The 13152-nt window shown below is 40.2% G+C and overlaps 1 protein-coding gene across 1 annotated transcript in view; it reads right to left on the bottom strand.

Annotated features, from left to right (window-relative positions):
• Positions 1 to 9539, bottom strand: part of sema4ba (sema domain, immunoglobulin domain (Ig), transmembrane domain (TM) and short cytoplasmic domain, (semaphorin) 4Ba) — a 66189-nt gene extending 56650 nt beyond the window's left edge. Inside the window, exon 1 of the mRNA XM_078167880.1 lies at positions 9326 to 9539. The gene's annotated coding sequence lies outside the window, so the exon portion shown is untranslated. The remainder of the gene's footprint in view (positions 1 to 9325) is intronic.
• Between the last annotated feature and the right edge of the window lie 3613 nt (positions 9540 to 13152).

Genomic DNA, 13152 nt, shown 5'->3' with positions numbered 1-13152 from the left:
CCAAAAATATTTCCAGGGTAAATAGAGAGAAGTGTAAGATAGCGGGGTGTTGAGACGGGGATGCCTGTTTCTAAAATAGCAGATGCTAATTATACACTTTAGGCAACTGCTAAGGAGGGAGACGCGATGCCAAGTTTGAGGTGTTGGGATTCTGAATGCCGGCTCAGTGTATCTGTGCAGAGTCAAGATTCCTTGCGGTCACCTGAGACGTACTTAGGCCACAGAAAGGATACTCAATGGATGTCTTATTTACAGCCTGTGTCAGTCAGATATCCCCTTTCCTGTTGGACTGGTGAAACACCTCTTGTTGAGCTGGACCACCTGCCACTGCCATGCAGACGACCTTTTGTAAACAATCCATAGAAAATACAGGAGCCCTCCGGCAGACGTCTAAACACACGTCTCAGATCGGTCACACACACTGGCCTTTTTCATTGCTTGTGACCCTGTTAACGTGGCTGCTCTCAAAATGTCGCTTTTCATTGCCTCCGTTCTGCCTGACTTCTACACAATGTGCACCCCAACAGTTACAATTAAAAAACGCAGAATAGTTAATTGCTTGGAAATAGTTGAAAATCCATTACATTTCAGGGACAATGGAAAATTTGAGTTAAGGGATGGATGTCAACTGTGGGCTATCTTTGAAAAAGGTTTCCTACAGCTTGAGGCAAGTTAGATTTAAGATTTTTTAATGCCACTCAGAATGAAATTTATGGCCAGTTTTATGAGTCTCATGCATCGCCTTATCCTGGTTTCAGCGATACTGCAAAATCTTGGTTAAATAGCCAATTTCTGTTGAATTTTTCACTTTCCAATGTTGTCCAAGGTACAATGACAGCCAGCTAGCAGACAGTGGATCCTCTGCTCTGAAAAATGTAGGTGTTGCTGATCTGTGTGACATTAATGCCATAGGAATTCAGTAAATTATTAAATAAAATATAAAATAAAAAAGATGCTACCAATTATTTTGAGATTTTACAATGTTACATCAGGGGAAAAAATCTACTTCCCATGTTCCCATTTATGACATTTTAATACCAATTAAGGCATTTTTTCAAAAATAATTAATTCAGTGCCTTTTAGGACTTTGTAAGGATCAAGGGGATCCCTGTAAAAATGTGTTAGCGTTGTCCAAGCATATTAAGAGATGTAAGACATTTAATTATACTGCTTGAAAACATGAGCTTGAAAGTGTACAGAATTTGTGAATGTGGTGAATAAAATTCAACCTTTATACCTGATGGGTGTGAAAGGTTGTATTTGCTTGAGAATATTCTGAAGAGGTGGTTTTGTATTATTCAAATTTCTCTTGTAAATAGTTATATCTTTTAAAAGAACAAAACTGTACTTCTTAAGGTGATGATAATGTTCTTTCATATACTCATGTGATCTATGAGTCACATGATGATTAATGAACTATGTACAAACAACCCAGACACCTTTCTACTCTGACTGAGGCAGAAACATTCGGTGAGGTGAATGAAGCTTTGTATACTTGAGAGGAGCTGTGATAACATTTACTTTTAAAAGTGGGACATACTATCAGCTTGTGCGATTCCATTGGACCACATGAAAATGCAAATTTGATCGTTCTCCTCAGGATGTTTCACACACAGCTGGCAGAAGTGCTGACAGGTCATTCTATATAAATGAATAACAGTCTAGGAATTACAGCTCTGCGATAAGCCCTCGTGTTTCACATATTAGCTTAATGGAAACACACCAGATAGCGGCACTAGGCTACTTAGAGTTACTGAGGCTGACAGAAGCACTGAAGACAACCGAGCAACCCTGACACCTAACTCTCTGCTTCATGTTATCACTTCTGTGTTCAGCCGTTACACCGTTTCACAGTGTCATCGAGACGAATCTTGGCTTTACAGCAGCAGCGTGATCCTTAATGCAGCATTGTCCAATGTGTTGAAACACTGTAATTCTGTGAACATGTGACAGAAAAATGTGGCCGATAAAAAAAAGAAGAAGAAAGAAAAGTTCACATCCTCCCGCTTCTTTGCCTTTATCGCAGCAACCACTTTTTATCAGAGTAATGGACACAGAACTGAACATTTGAAGATAGCACACTGTCTTTCCATGTCGAAGCTACCTATGGTCTTATGACAACAAAGTGCTTTCCTCTGGAGTGTCAACCTTTTTCTTTTTTTCCCAGTAGAAAGGAAGCACAATAACACTGAGACCCTAGCAGGTTTTCAGCTCCAAAAATCACTGAACAAGAAGTGAAAGATGTATCACCTTTTAGCAAAAACACCGCTGTGCATCTTACAGGTTGTCAGTGGCTGGATAACAACAGCAGGGCCGTGGTCAACACTTTCGTCAGGCATCTGTTCAGTGCTACCAGTGAACACACTAACTCAGAGTTCTGAAGCAAAACAGCAACCAAAGTCACAACTGCTCAGTCAAGGCCGCACCTTGTCTCACACCACTTACGTTTGCCCTTTGGCCCGATTTCTCAGCCTTAGTCTTCATGAAAAACCAGGAAACTAAAAAACTGGAGCCAATGTGTCATTACTTGTACGTGGTTTGGATGTGTAACCTCTCACCAACTTGTTCCAGCTCTTCACTGAACCTTTACAATGTTTAGACAGAGATAAATAGTCAAACACAAGTTTTTAAGGTGTGCCACCTTTTTATCCTTTCATGACTGATTCATTTTTTGTACTTGAGAACCTACTTTCCTCACGTGGAATACACACACAGTCTTTTTTGGACTCAAACCCGAGACTCAGACAACTGTTTTTTGTGAACATGCAATCAAACAGAAATATTCTAGATATCCTGTCCATCATTTTACACAAATTTCACCAACATTCAGCCTGACATGTTTGGTATCTTTTAAAACTTTGGGATCTGCACTAGAGATGGACATTAGTATTTGTTTAACGTTTAGAGCAGTGGTTCCCAACTGGTGGGTCGTGACCGAGTAGTGGATCACGGGTCCATTCAAAATGGACCGTAACTAACTTGCAAATGTGTCAAGTTTGTTAAAAACATACTTTATTTTGAAGTACAGTGAATTTCCGGCACAAAGCATTTATTTTGAAGTGCCGCTTCCTGCTTTAGAGTAAGTGAATAACGGACAGCTACTTGACAGAGACAGAAAACTATCTCAATGACATGTCCAAACATGAGTATGACGCTGAATATATTAAACTGTGTGGACCTTAAACTGATGACTAAGGACAAATATGGACCCGTGGCTGGACCAGTTGGGAACCACTGGTTTAGAGTAATTGCAACCCAACCACCTACATTCATTCAGCGGCTCCTTGTCCTGCTGACAGTCTCTCTCTGTTTGTCCTGAGACTTCTGCTGTGGGAGTGTGAGCTGTAACTGTTAGCATCACACAGCTAATGTGACTTACAGTTATTAAAGGTTTAACAACAAAGTCAAGCTGTTTCAGTGTTGGTGTGAGTCTGTTGGAGCCATTTAGCAGCTTGGTGTTGGATGTTTGCCGCTGCTGTGTTAGCTTGTGCTAACAGGGCAGATGTTAAACTGACCAGGGGGAGAGCAGCTCAGGACTTTGGAGATGGTCCTTCAGTGCTGCGTGTATGTATGCGCAGCAAGAGAAAGTTTGCTGATTTTTTACTTTTGTTAACTTTGTATTTATGGTTTAATAGGCTAACTGAAGCCTGGTTGTCAATAAACCAATTTCAAATTGCACTTGATTTCTGTTGGCCAATTCACATCCCTATTCTTATGTTCTTTGTTTTTTAGTACAGTACTTGAATATCAGGGCTCAACAATAATGATTGCCCGATTGCTCGGGGCAAGTAAAACTCAAGGTCAGGCATGTAAACTAACAACTCACTTGCCCGATTGGGCAAGTTGCTAAAAATAGTAAAAGTTAATAACTAATTGATAAAATAAATGTATTTTAAAACGTGCTCTTCCGCTCTGATGCAGCGGTCTCTCTGCCTGAAGTCACAGGCACACGCTGTGTAACAATGTCCTGCCCACAGCCCCCATTGATATTATTTTGCGCGACGAACACTTCATATAGTAACATAACAATATACTATTTATGTCATCGTGTCATTTCTGTCTCTACATGGTCACGCGTTAAGAATTCTCCTCTGCTCTCTGTATCGCGCATGGCGGAGTTCCGACACACACACACCCAGGTGATCACACTAGAGTGGCTCGGGCCACATTTTCCTGACCAAACCTGACCCCGAACCCGGTGCAGTTTGTCAGCTGACGAAGTTATTGTTATGGACACTGTGTAAATAAACATCAACAGACTGCTGTTACGCACAGACAAACAGCTGCTCGCACAGCAGCGCAGCACGGCACTCGTGCTGAGCTTGTGTTGCATTCAGGCGTTGTCACGTAAATAACAACTTCCAACACTTAAATAGGTCATAGCACAAAACAGCAGCATGTCATGTGACTTTTTACTTTTATTATATTCAATAAAATTGTATGTTCCTAAATCTTGAGACACCTCATATGTAAGCTAGACAGACATTTCACCTGCTCATTACTGTGCACAAATGTACTGTATGTACTTAGTCCTAAAGAGCCCTTCTGGTGCCAGTAAATACACAGAAACATCCCAGCAGGCTGTGCTTTGCAAGCATACAAAAAAGTTTCACGCATGTGAAAATTATTTTTCATGCGTGTGCTTCACCTCCGCTGCTACAACTCCATCCTAGGGGAAACACTGCTGTGTGCGTTTTGTGCAACAGGTGGATGTGGTAGTCTACTGGTAGAGTAGAGAGAGAGCTAAGTAGCGTTGAAGTAGAGTAGAGCAGGGCAGAGAGATGGAAGCAAAATATATTAAACCCGGTGTTAATATAGCAGAACTGGAGAGAGGGGTGAAAAATAAATAGAGGTGGGCATGGCTAAAATAGGGCGCAAAATTATAGACGGAGAACGATTGACAAATTTTTCACTTTAAGCCCTGACACTGTCATTTTTGTGTAGGAATTAAGCTACAATACATGACATATGTTGTTTTAATTAATAAATACAGTGTGAATAAAGATTACATAACATAAAAATAACTGCAGTCTTTGTTATTTGATAGCCGCTTAAATTAAACTATTTTTATAGGGCAAGTAAAAGCTGACTTTGGGCAAGTAGATCTCTGACCAACTTGCCTGACCAGGCAAGTGAAAAAAAAACCTTAGTGTTGAACCCTGAATATGGAAATCACTTAAAATGCCCATCCCTAATCTACACTATCATTTAAAATAAAAAGTTTTGTGGGTTTGAAAAGGGTTTGGATACGCAGCATCAGTTTACGATGGCCAACTCATCGGCAGGCCATGGCTTGTTATTAAGGTATTGTCTGATAAATGATTTGACCAATATCAGTCAGGTCCATTTTATCCTCAGGGTGACCTAAACCATGCTGGATTATTGTTAAAATAAAGATGAAAGTAGTTGATTAGTCAATTGACAGAAAAATCAGCTGCAACATTTTAATAAATGGTTCATCTATTAAGTCATTAAGTCAGTTATTGTGGCTTCTCAAATGTGGAGAACTGCTGATTTTCTGTGTCATATCTGATAGTAAATGAAATATCTTTTAGATTTTGAGTGTTGCTGGCAGCATCTTGGACTTAAGAAATTGTCATGGTAATTTTTCACAACTTTCTGACATTTAATAAACAAATGAAAATAAATGTATCAAAGAAATAATCAAGAGATTAAGGGATAATGATAACAATCAGTTCCAGCCCTACTTTAAGTCCGTATTAAACCATGGTTTGTTTTGTAAATCTAATGGAAAAAAAACAAACTAATGTTAAACTAAACAGTATACTCATTTAATATTTCCTAACTGTAGTAAAGGTGGATGAGCTGTCCGGAAAAGTACCAGCTGAGGTGGCACATTGTGACCCACGACTAAGATGAATGAGTCATTTTGGCTTTGAGTGTGACTGTTTCAGCATGTTGGATGGTGTGTAATGTACCTAGCATATGATCTATCACACTCTTCTCAGATGGTCTGGTGTATGTAGGTGGGATGTTGAGGTTTTTCATCCGGTGCTTTGTCTGTTTGGGAAAAAATGAAGCTGTGATGGCGCAGCATGACACAAGCAAAGGCATTACTCCACCACTTCTGACATCGTAGCTCTCCAGCAGAGAGGGTTTGTGGGATGAGTGCCCTCTGGCAGGGAGGTGATGCCAACGAACAATCCCTGGGGTTTGTGTGTGAGAGCTTTTCAGCCATCTACGTGACTCACCCCTGGTCCTTTCATTAGGCTGTTGCACACATGCTCATTTTCTCTAGGTCACCATACTATCTATTACTCACCAGTCTGAAACCACTGGAGTTCCCAGTATTACCAGTCACACGTCTGCTACATCATCATACTGTAAGTGTGGCTTATCACACCAGGCTCTCTTTCAGGTGCTTGTTGTGCATGTGACTGTTTTCCCCTCAATCCTTTCATAATCTGTGTTTATCTTTATAAAGAGAAATATGTTTGTAGTGGCCTGACTGCCAAACTATTTATTGGATTAACAATTTGTCAAACCAGAGCCAATGGCACAGCTCCAAAGCTGCTTGAAATTCAACAGACAGCGAGAGGAACAGCTCGGATGCTCCTCAGGTGGCCCTCCCTGTCCGTGGCAGCAGCTCAACTTTCCTGTATTTTCTACCACACGCCCCCCTCCCCCACACATGCACACTCCCACTACCACATAGCGTAACAACCATGTCCTCCTCTGTGCAACAGGGGGAGAATTTAATCAAGCAATTATTTGTCTTCTCGTGGCAAGAAATTGGATTCACCGGTCCAGCAATGTCTGTATGATTTCTCAAAGCTCATGTCATAGATGACATGTAGGCAATATGGCCTCATATACTGTGAGACGACATAAACTTAACGGATATTTTAACTCTGATACTGCTGCATATTTCCCTTTAAAATTGCCATTTGTATCAAGTCACTCTAGATGCTGTAAATCAATGAGCAGGATGGCTGTCTGGCAATATCAGACTGAAACTGCTGAATCAATAAATATCCTGAATATAACTATAACTATATTTAATTAAGTGAATAATCCAAAAAATTATCTTGTGTGGTTATTTTATCTATCACAAAATTCTTATCTACCTTATCTATCAATCTACCTTATCTATCTATTTATGAATCTATCATCAAAGTCCTATGAAAACCATTTATTTCATGAGCTAAGAAAGCAGCAATCGGCTTTGAGACAATGCTTTTTTTCAAATAATCTAAGAGGTTTTTATTTATTTTATTTTTTTACCACAAGAATGAGGGAATTTTCTAAACAAGTAAAAAATTTCAAAATCACCTAGTGTAGAAATATATTGTTGATTGGACAGTGACGTGTACAGTACACAGTTTTTCCACTGAACTTCTTTTTAAGAAAATCAAATATATATAGTATTCTAAAGCTGCAAGAATCAGTCGATTCATCAGTTAAGCTATGGACAGAAAATAAATCAGCAACCAATTTGATAAACATTTTAAGTTTAAAAAAAAAAAAAAAAAAAAAAAAACACTCCCTGGTTTGAGCTTTTCGAACGTGAAAATCTTCTGCTTTTTCTTTTCATATAAAATATATTAATTATCTTTGAGTTTTGATCAGACAAAACAAGACATTTTTGACATCCCCTTGGCTTTGTAAATTGTGTTGTGTGAATTTTCAGTTTACTGATGATTTATAGACCAAATCAACAAACATGAAAAGAAAATCATTAGTTGCAGCCCCTAAGGATATTTACTGATATGACAGAATATTTCATACATTTCAAGCACAGTGCCCAGTCAAAGGACGTTATAAAGCCACCAGGAAGTGGAAGACCCAAGCTGATCAGAGAACAGATTCACCACTTTACATGTCACGCACTGAAATGAGCAAAAACATTTAAACAGACAACCCCACATGGGACGCCGATTTGTAATTATTTCAGACCCCACAGCACATTTAACATCATTTATTACCTAGTAGGTGGTAATAGCTTAAAGCCAAATGCAATCATACCAAATTGGCAGTTTCAGTAGTTAATAACATAACTGATGCGATGACGTTACCTCGACTTTCAGGTGTTTATGACAAAGGTGAAAATGACTAAGGAGGATATTTGCTTTCAGTTTCAGCTGTCCATTAATTGCACACATGCTGTGACTAGGCAGTCTATTTTTCAGCAAACGCAGAAGAATAATGGCCTCAAGGATCATATGATGTGTATCCGCTGAGTCTCAAAGACCAATTACCTGCACTGTAAACATGACCCCTTCCCTATGGGGAAATCATAAAATGACCCTAAAAGTACCACATGGTGTCTCTTGACTTGATCCAAGCTGGGACCCCTCTCCAGAATATACCCAGATCCCAATGGGGGTAATGAGATTGTGATGAAGAGATGTGTTAGATCATGAAGCTGATTACAACAAAAGAGAAATGTTTTAATGTACTGAGGGACATAACCGAAATGAGTGATGACTCAAATGCAGGGAGAATCCTGAGGATGAATTAGTTATAAGGCCATCTACATGTGGGGCAGACGAGACATGAAATATTAAGTTAGCATCTGATATAGTGCAAGAGTTAAGGTTAAACAACTCCTGAAAAATCGCCTACTGTACATTTACAACCAACCCTCTGTGGTCCTGCGCAGGAACTACACATCCCTTTAGAAGACAATGACGAAGAAAGAAAAGTGTTTGGCTAAGCATCTACGTAACACACCGTAAGTCACTGTTTAATTTCTGTGGCAGTCAGAAATCTGCATGAAGATAACACCCACCGCATCATTCATCTCGGCTACATGACTGTCATTGTACACGCCCAGTTTTTTTTTATAGAGCAGATGAATCAAAGTGAGACATATGTGCCAAGGAAGTAAGATAAATAATTATCTGAGGCAAATCTATTATTTTTTAAGAATCAAAAAGTAAAACAGAGTTGCAGTCTTGTAAAAGATTATCATAGAAGTGAACAAAAAAAAGCTCTCTGTAATCTCTAATAAAACATGCCCAGGAGATGAGAGATGACTTCACACCTAAAGGTAATTGCAGCTTTCCACGACACATGCTGATTTACCTCTGAGCCAGCACGGGGTCCGTCTCATCTTTACCATGGAAACCAACACCATACTACAGTACATGCACACACACTGAGGGAGCAATTGCCATGGCATCCAGCACCGTGGCGACAAGAAGCTTTCAGCGACCAGACCAATTTACTCAGCAGCTAACTGGACACTCAGTCAACCTTCTGTCTATCACTCCCCATTTCACTCCCCCCTCCACCTCCTCTCTACTCCCTTTTTCCTCTCTTTTTACAATACATTTCTTGTGTCATGAGCCAGAAGAATTACCTTTTATCAGCAGAGGACAAGGTCTTGCAGTGCTCAGTAGGAGCGGCTCTTTGTCGAGTGGTGACAGAGGAAAAGAAGCTCTGCAGGGATCCCGAGAGATGCCCAGGGATGCAGCTGAACCGGCACCGCACGCACGCATCCACCACCACTATCACCACCAGTGAGAGCAGCAGCGGCAGTAGCAAATCAGAAGGGGAGGGGAATAAAATATAAAAAAGCAGGAGAGGGGGTTGCTCTATCAGCAGCAGGAACATTACATCATAGGCTGCCTCTATGGAAGGGTGGGAGAGGAGTGGACGGAGAAAGGGAGGTGCTCCTTGTAGCTGCACTCTCTCTGTCACGGCTGAGCTCTTTTCGGTGCATGCACAAGTCCAAATTCAATATTTATGATATGGTAACTGTAAAATGCCCTCAGTGGTTAGAGCCAGACCCATGAAATAATTAGATCAACTGCTCTTAATTGTGTACGATCACTGGGGTTTGTTGTCAGAATGAATATAAGATGATGCACACTATAATGTGGCTTATCCCTTTGGGGCACAGGCTGTGTGTGTGTGTGTGTCCAGTGCAGGGAGCCCACACAATGTCTGTCCTGTGTGGTAATTCGATTGCGTGACAAGTGCTTGCTACCAGAGCTCAAAAAGCATGCTGATATTCAACCTCTGAAAAAGGTCATCTGAGATTCCTTGCGGCAGTTGTCAGTGGACAGGTACAAATGTTGGGGCAATGATTATATTTAAACTTGGCTGTCACAACAGATCTGTCAAACACTGCTGAGTGAATGTGCCAATGCTTTGAGCACATCTGGGAGGCTGAGTCCAACCATAATGGGACGGATGTAATGGTTGTCTTTTCCCAGCGGTCAGCTGTTAACCACCTAAACGCTGATGCACCACAGACCACCGCCACAGACAACAATACTCCCAACAATGGTTAGGCAGAACCACATGAGCTCAATGGTGCCTAGCAAATACAAACACACACCCACAACTATGTACATTGCTGTCAAAAGGACACACATTACTGAACCATGCTGGACTAAACACATTCAAACAGCAGGAAATAACAACACTGCATCTGCCAGCTGCAACCAGTTGTTTTGAGCACAGTGCAAAGTTCTGTCTCATTTGGACTTTCACTACTGCACAGTTACAGTAAGACCATTGAAACGGTCCTCAAATTCTTCTACATGGACTTTTTGTAAACAGAAAACAATTAAACAGCAGGGCTGCAACTAAGTTATTTCCATTATTGATTATTCTGCTGATTATTTTGCCAATAAATTGATTAATCATTTGAAATCCCCAGCTTGCAAATCCCTTGTTTTGGCCAGGCAACATTTCAAAACCCAAAATAGACCCTATATCATACAATCATAGAAAATAAAAAAAGAAAAGTAGCAAATCTAAAAATGTGAGAAGCAAAAAATAATTTACACAATTAATGAACTATCCAAATTGTGTGTTTTTAATTTTCTGTCAATAAATGAATTGGTTTGTCGTTTCATGTCGAATCAACACAGATTTAAATGACTGTGTAATTTAAAAGGGGTCACTTAGGTTTTGTTCAGACTGCCAGCCAAAATATATTTTTTTCATATCCAGTTTATGTCCAAATTGATCTTAAAAACTCCAGACAGCAAGAAGACCACATGAAATTCAATTTTTGCAAATCGGATTTGAGCCACATTTGGAGATGGTTTGAAATGCCATTCCAATCTGAATTCCACAGACACGGACAGTCTGGCCAGTGAAATCGAATTTCAAAGCATCTTTCCTGTCGCTTGTAGCAAGACACACAATGTCAACGTCAAATCCAGAGTGACAGAAATGCTGAGCAGAAACACGGAGAACAACAGTCCATCGATGGACGCCAAAATAAATTGTCTGCTGGCACTATCTGCACCGCGACTTGACAGTGTGAATGTTTGGAGTGTAAAATCAGGGGCCTCCGTTTCTCATGATTCCGTCCGTGCTGGAAAGCCACATCACCGGCGTAACTACGTAATTACTGCCTACTTCGTTACCACAGCAACCCATGCAGATAGATTACTGATGTCTGGACACACAAATCTAATCAGGACACTTGCATATAACAGTGCAGACAGTCTGTCTTAAAGAGATGATTTGAAAAAAAAATCATATTTGCCTGCAGTCTGAATATAGCCTCAGAGTGCAAAAATCATGGAGAACTGCTTTGAGATTTTTCGCTCATTGTTTTACATTTGCATTAAAACAAGTCTCTCATCAATTCCTGTCTGTGGCCGTTTCCAGCACAAGCTCTAATTAACCAGCCGAAAGTAACCTGCGGCACACCAAACATAAAGACAAACTTACTAAGTGTCCAGGCTGAAACAAGCTGAAGACACAAATATTTCTGTAATAAAAAATAGGTCCAAACCCACGTCTGAATGTATTTACTGGGAAAACCACTTGTTGTTACTATTACTACTAATAGTGAAAATTATTCCATCTGCAATGTATAATATATTCTGTGGCACAGCAGTCAATAGATAAAGTAAACAGACTGCAATGCGTTGTGTAAATGGACTGCAGCTGTGTTCTCCCATACAGTGTGACATCTGTCACAACCCAAACAATGTACACTAGCTATTAGATAAGTGGGTTGCACAAAGATGCATATCTGTTGTTTAAAGCAAGGAATCAATGTGCAAACAACACAATAAAGATCTGTATTGTGCTGTGACTCTGCCTAGGTATTGGTTTTACCCTGTAGGTCCACAGGTAAGCAGACTTGGAAGAGGACCAGCTCTGATACATATGCTTTAATCACTTTTTTAATGATGAAGCCATTCTAATAAAGGCATTTAAATGATTTAATGATTTAAAAATGATGTATTATTGTTCAAAAAGCTTAAACCGAGATGAACTTGCAGCTGGGCAGGGATCTGGTGATTGTATAGTCAAGACATTGGACTAAAGCTGACAGATCACGAGGAAATATTGTAGTTGTGGAGGCTATTTAGCTAGTAAAATCAATATCTGAATCAAAATCTCCTCTTTTATTTATTTAGCATCGATATGCTCTATAAATACACCAAGAAAACAAACTTAAGGGTTAGCGTGAGTTTGAACAGTGACAGTTGTTACAGCATGTTTCAGCAGTCAAGCCCTGAATGGCAGCAATGACAGACCACAGAGACCTCTAATTTAAGGCCTGATGGCCAGCTAAAGAATGAAGCCTGACCGTATATTCATGGTCAACTCACATCCGCCATCTGTAATCTGTACTGAGTGCACGCCATGCACATCATGTTCCCCACACAAAAGAAAACTATGAAAAGTTATGACTGACATGCAGTGCGTGCGAGCATTGTGAAAACTGAAAAATAAATTATTAGGCCTAAATAGAACAAGTGTTGTTTTGCTCAATCACAGAGCAGAAAACTCTCAACACAGATCCGCCATTACAACTTGCAGATGTGACCTTCACAAACCAGTAACAATACAATCCCAGTCACAAACAGAGGGAGAAAATAAAGGAGTACTGTATGTGCCATGGAGACCTTAATAAGTGTGACAGTGAAAGCAGAAAAATCAATCTAACTGCTCTTTTGTCCATCTCTCTCATTCTAAACTGGAGCGTACAAAATTCCTCACATGCCAAGTATTGTAGGTCGGCTGGAATGCAGACTGAGCTCGGACGAGGCTGTGTGATTTCCACTGTGTGTGACACCATTCAGAGGATGACGCCCGAGGAAGGAGGGTACCCCAGAATGTAAACAGCACTCCAGATGGAGCTGACCTTTGCTAACACAAATTGGCTGAACCCCTTATGACCGTAGGGAACAACAGCCTTGAAATATT

Source organism: Epinephelus lanceolatus, chromosome 5, assembly GCF_041903045.1.
Source record: "Epinephelus lanceolatus isolate andai-2023 chromosome 5, ASM4190304v1, whole genome shotgun sequence".
Lineage (NCBI taxonomy): Eukaryota > Metazoa > Chordata > Actinopteri > Perciformes > Serranidae > Epinephelus > Epinephelus lanceolatus.
The sequence above is the reverse complement of the archived record's forward strand: the minus strand, read 5'-3'. Positions and strand labels throughout refer to the sequence as shown.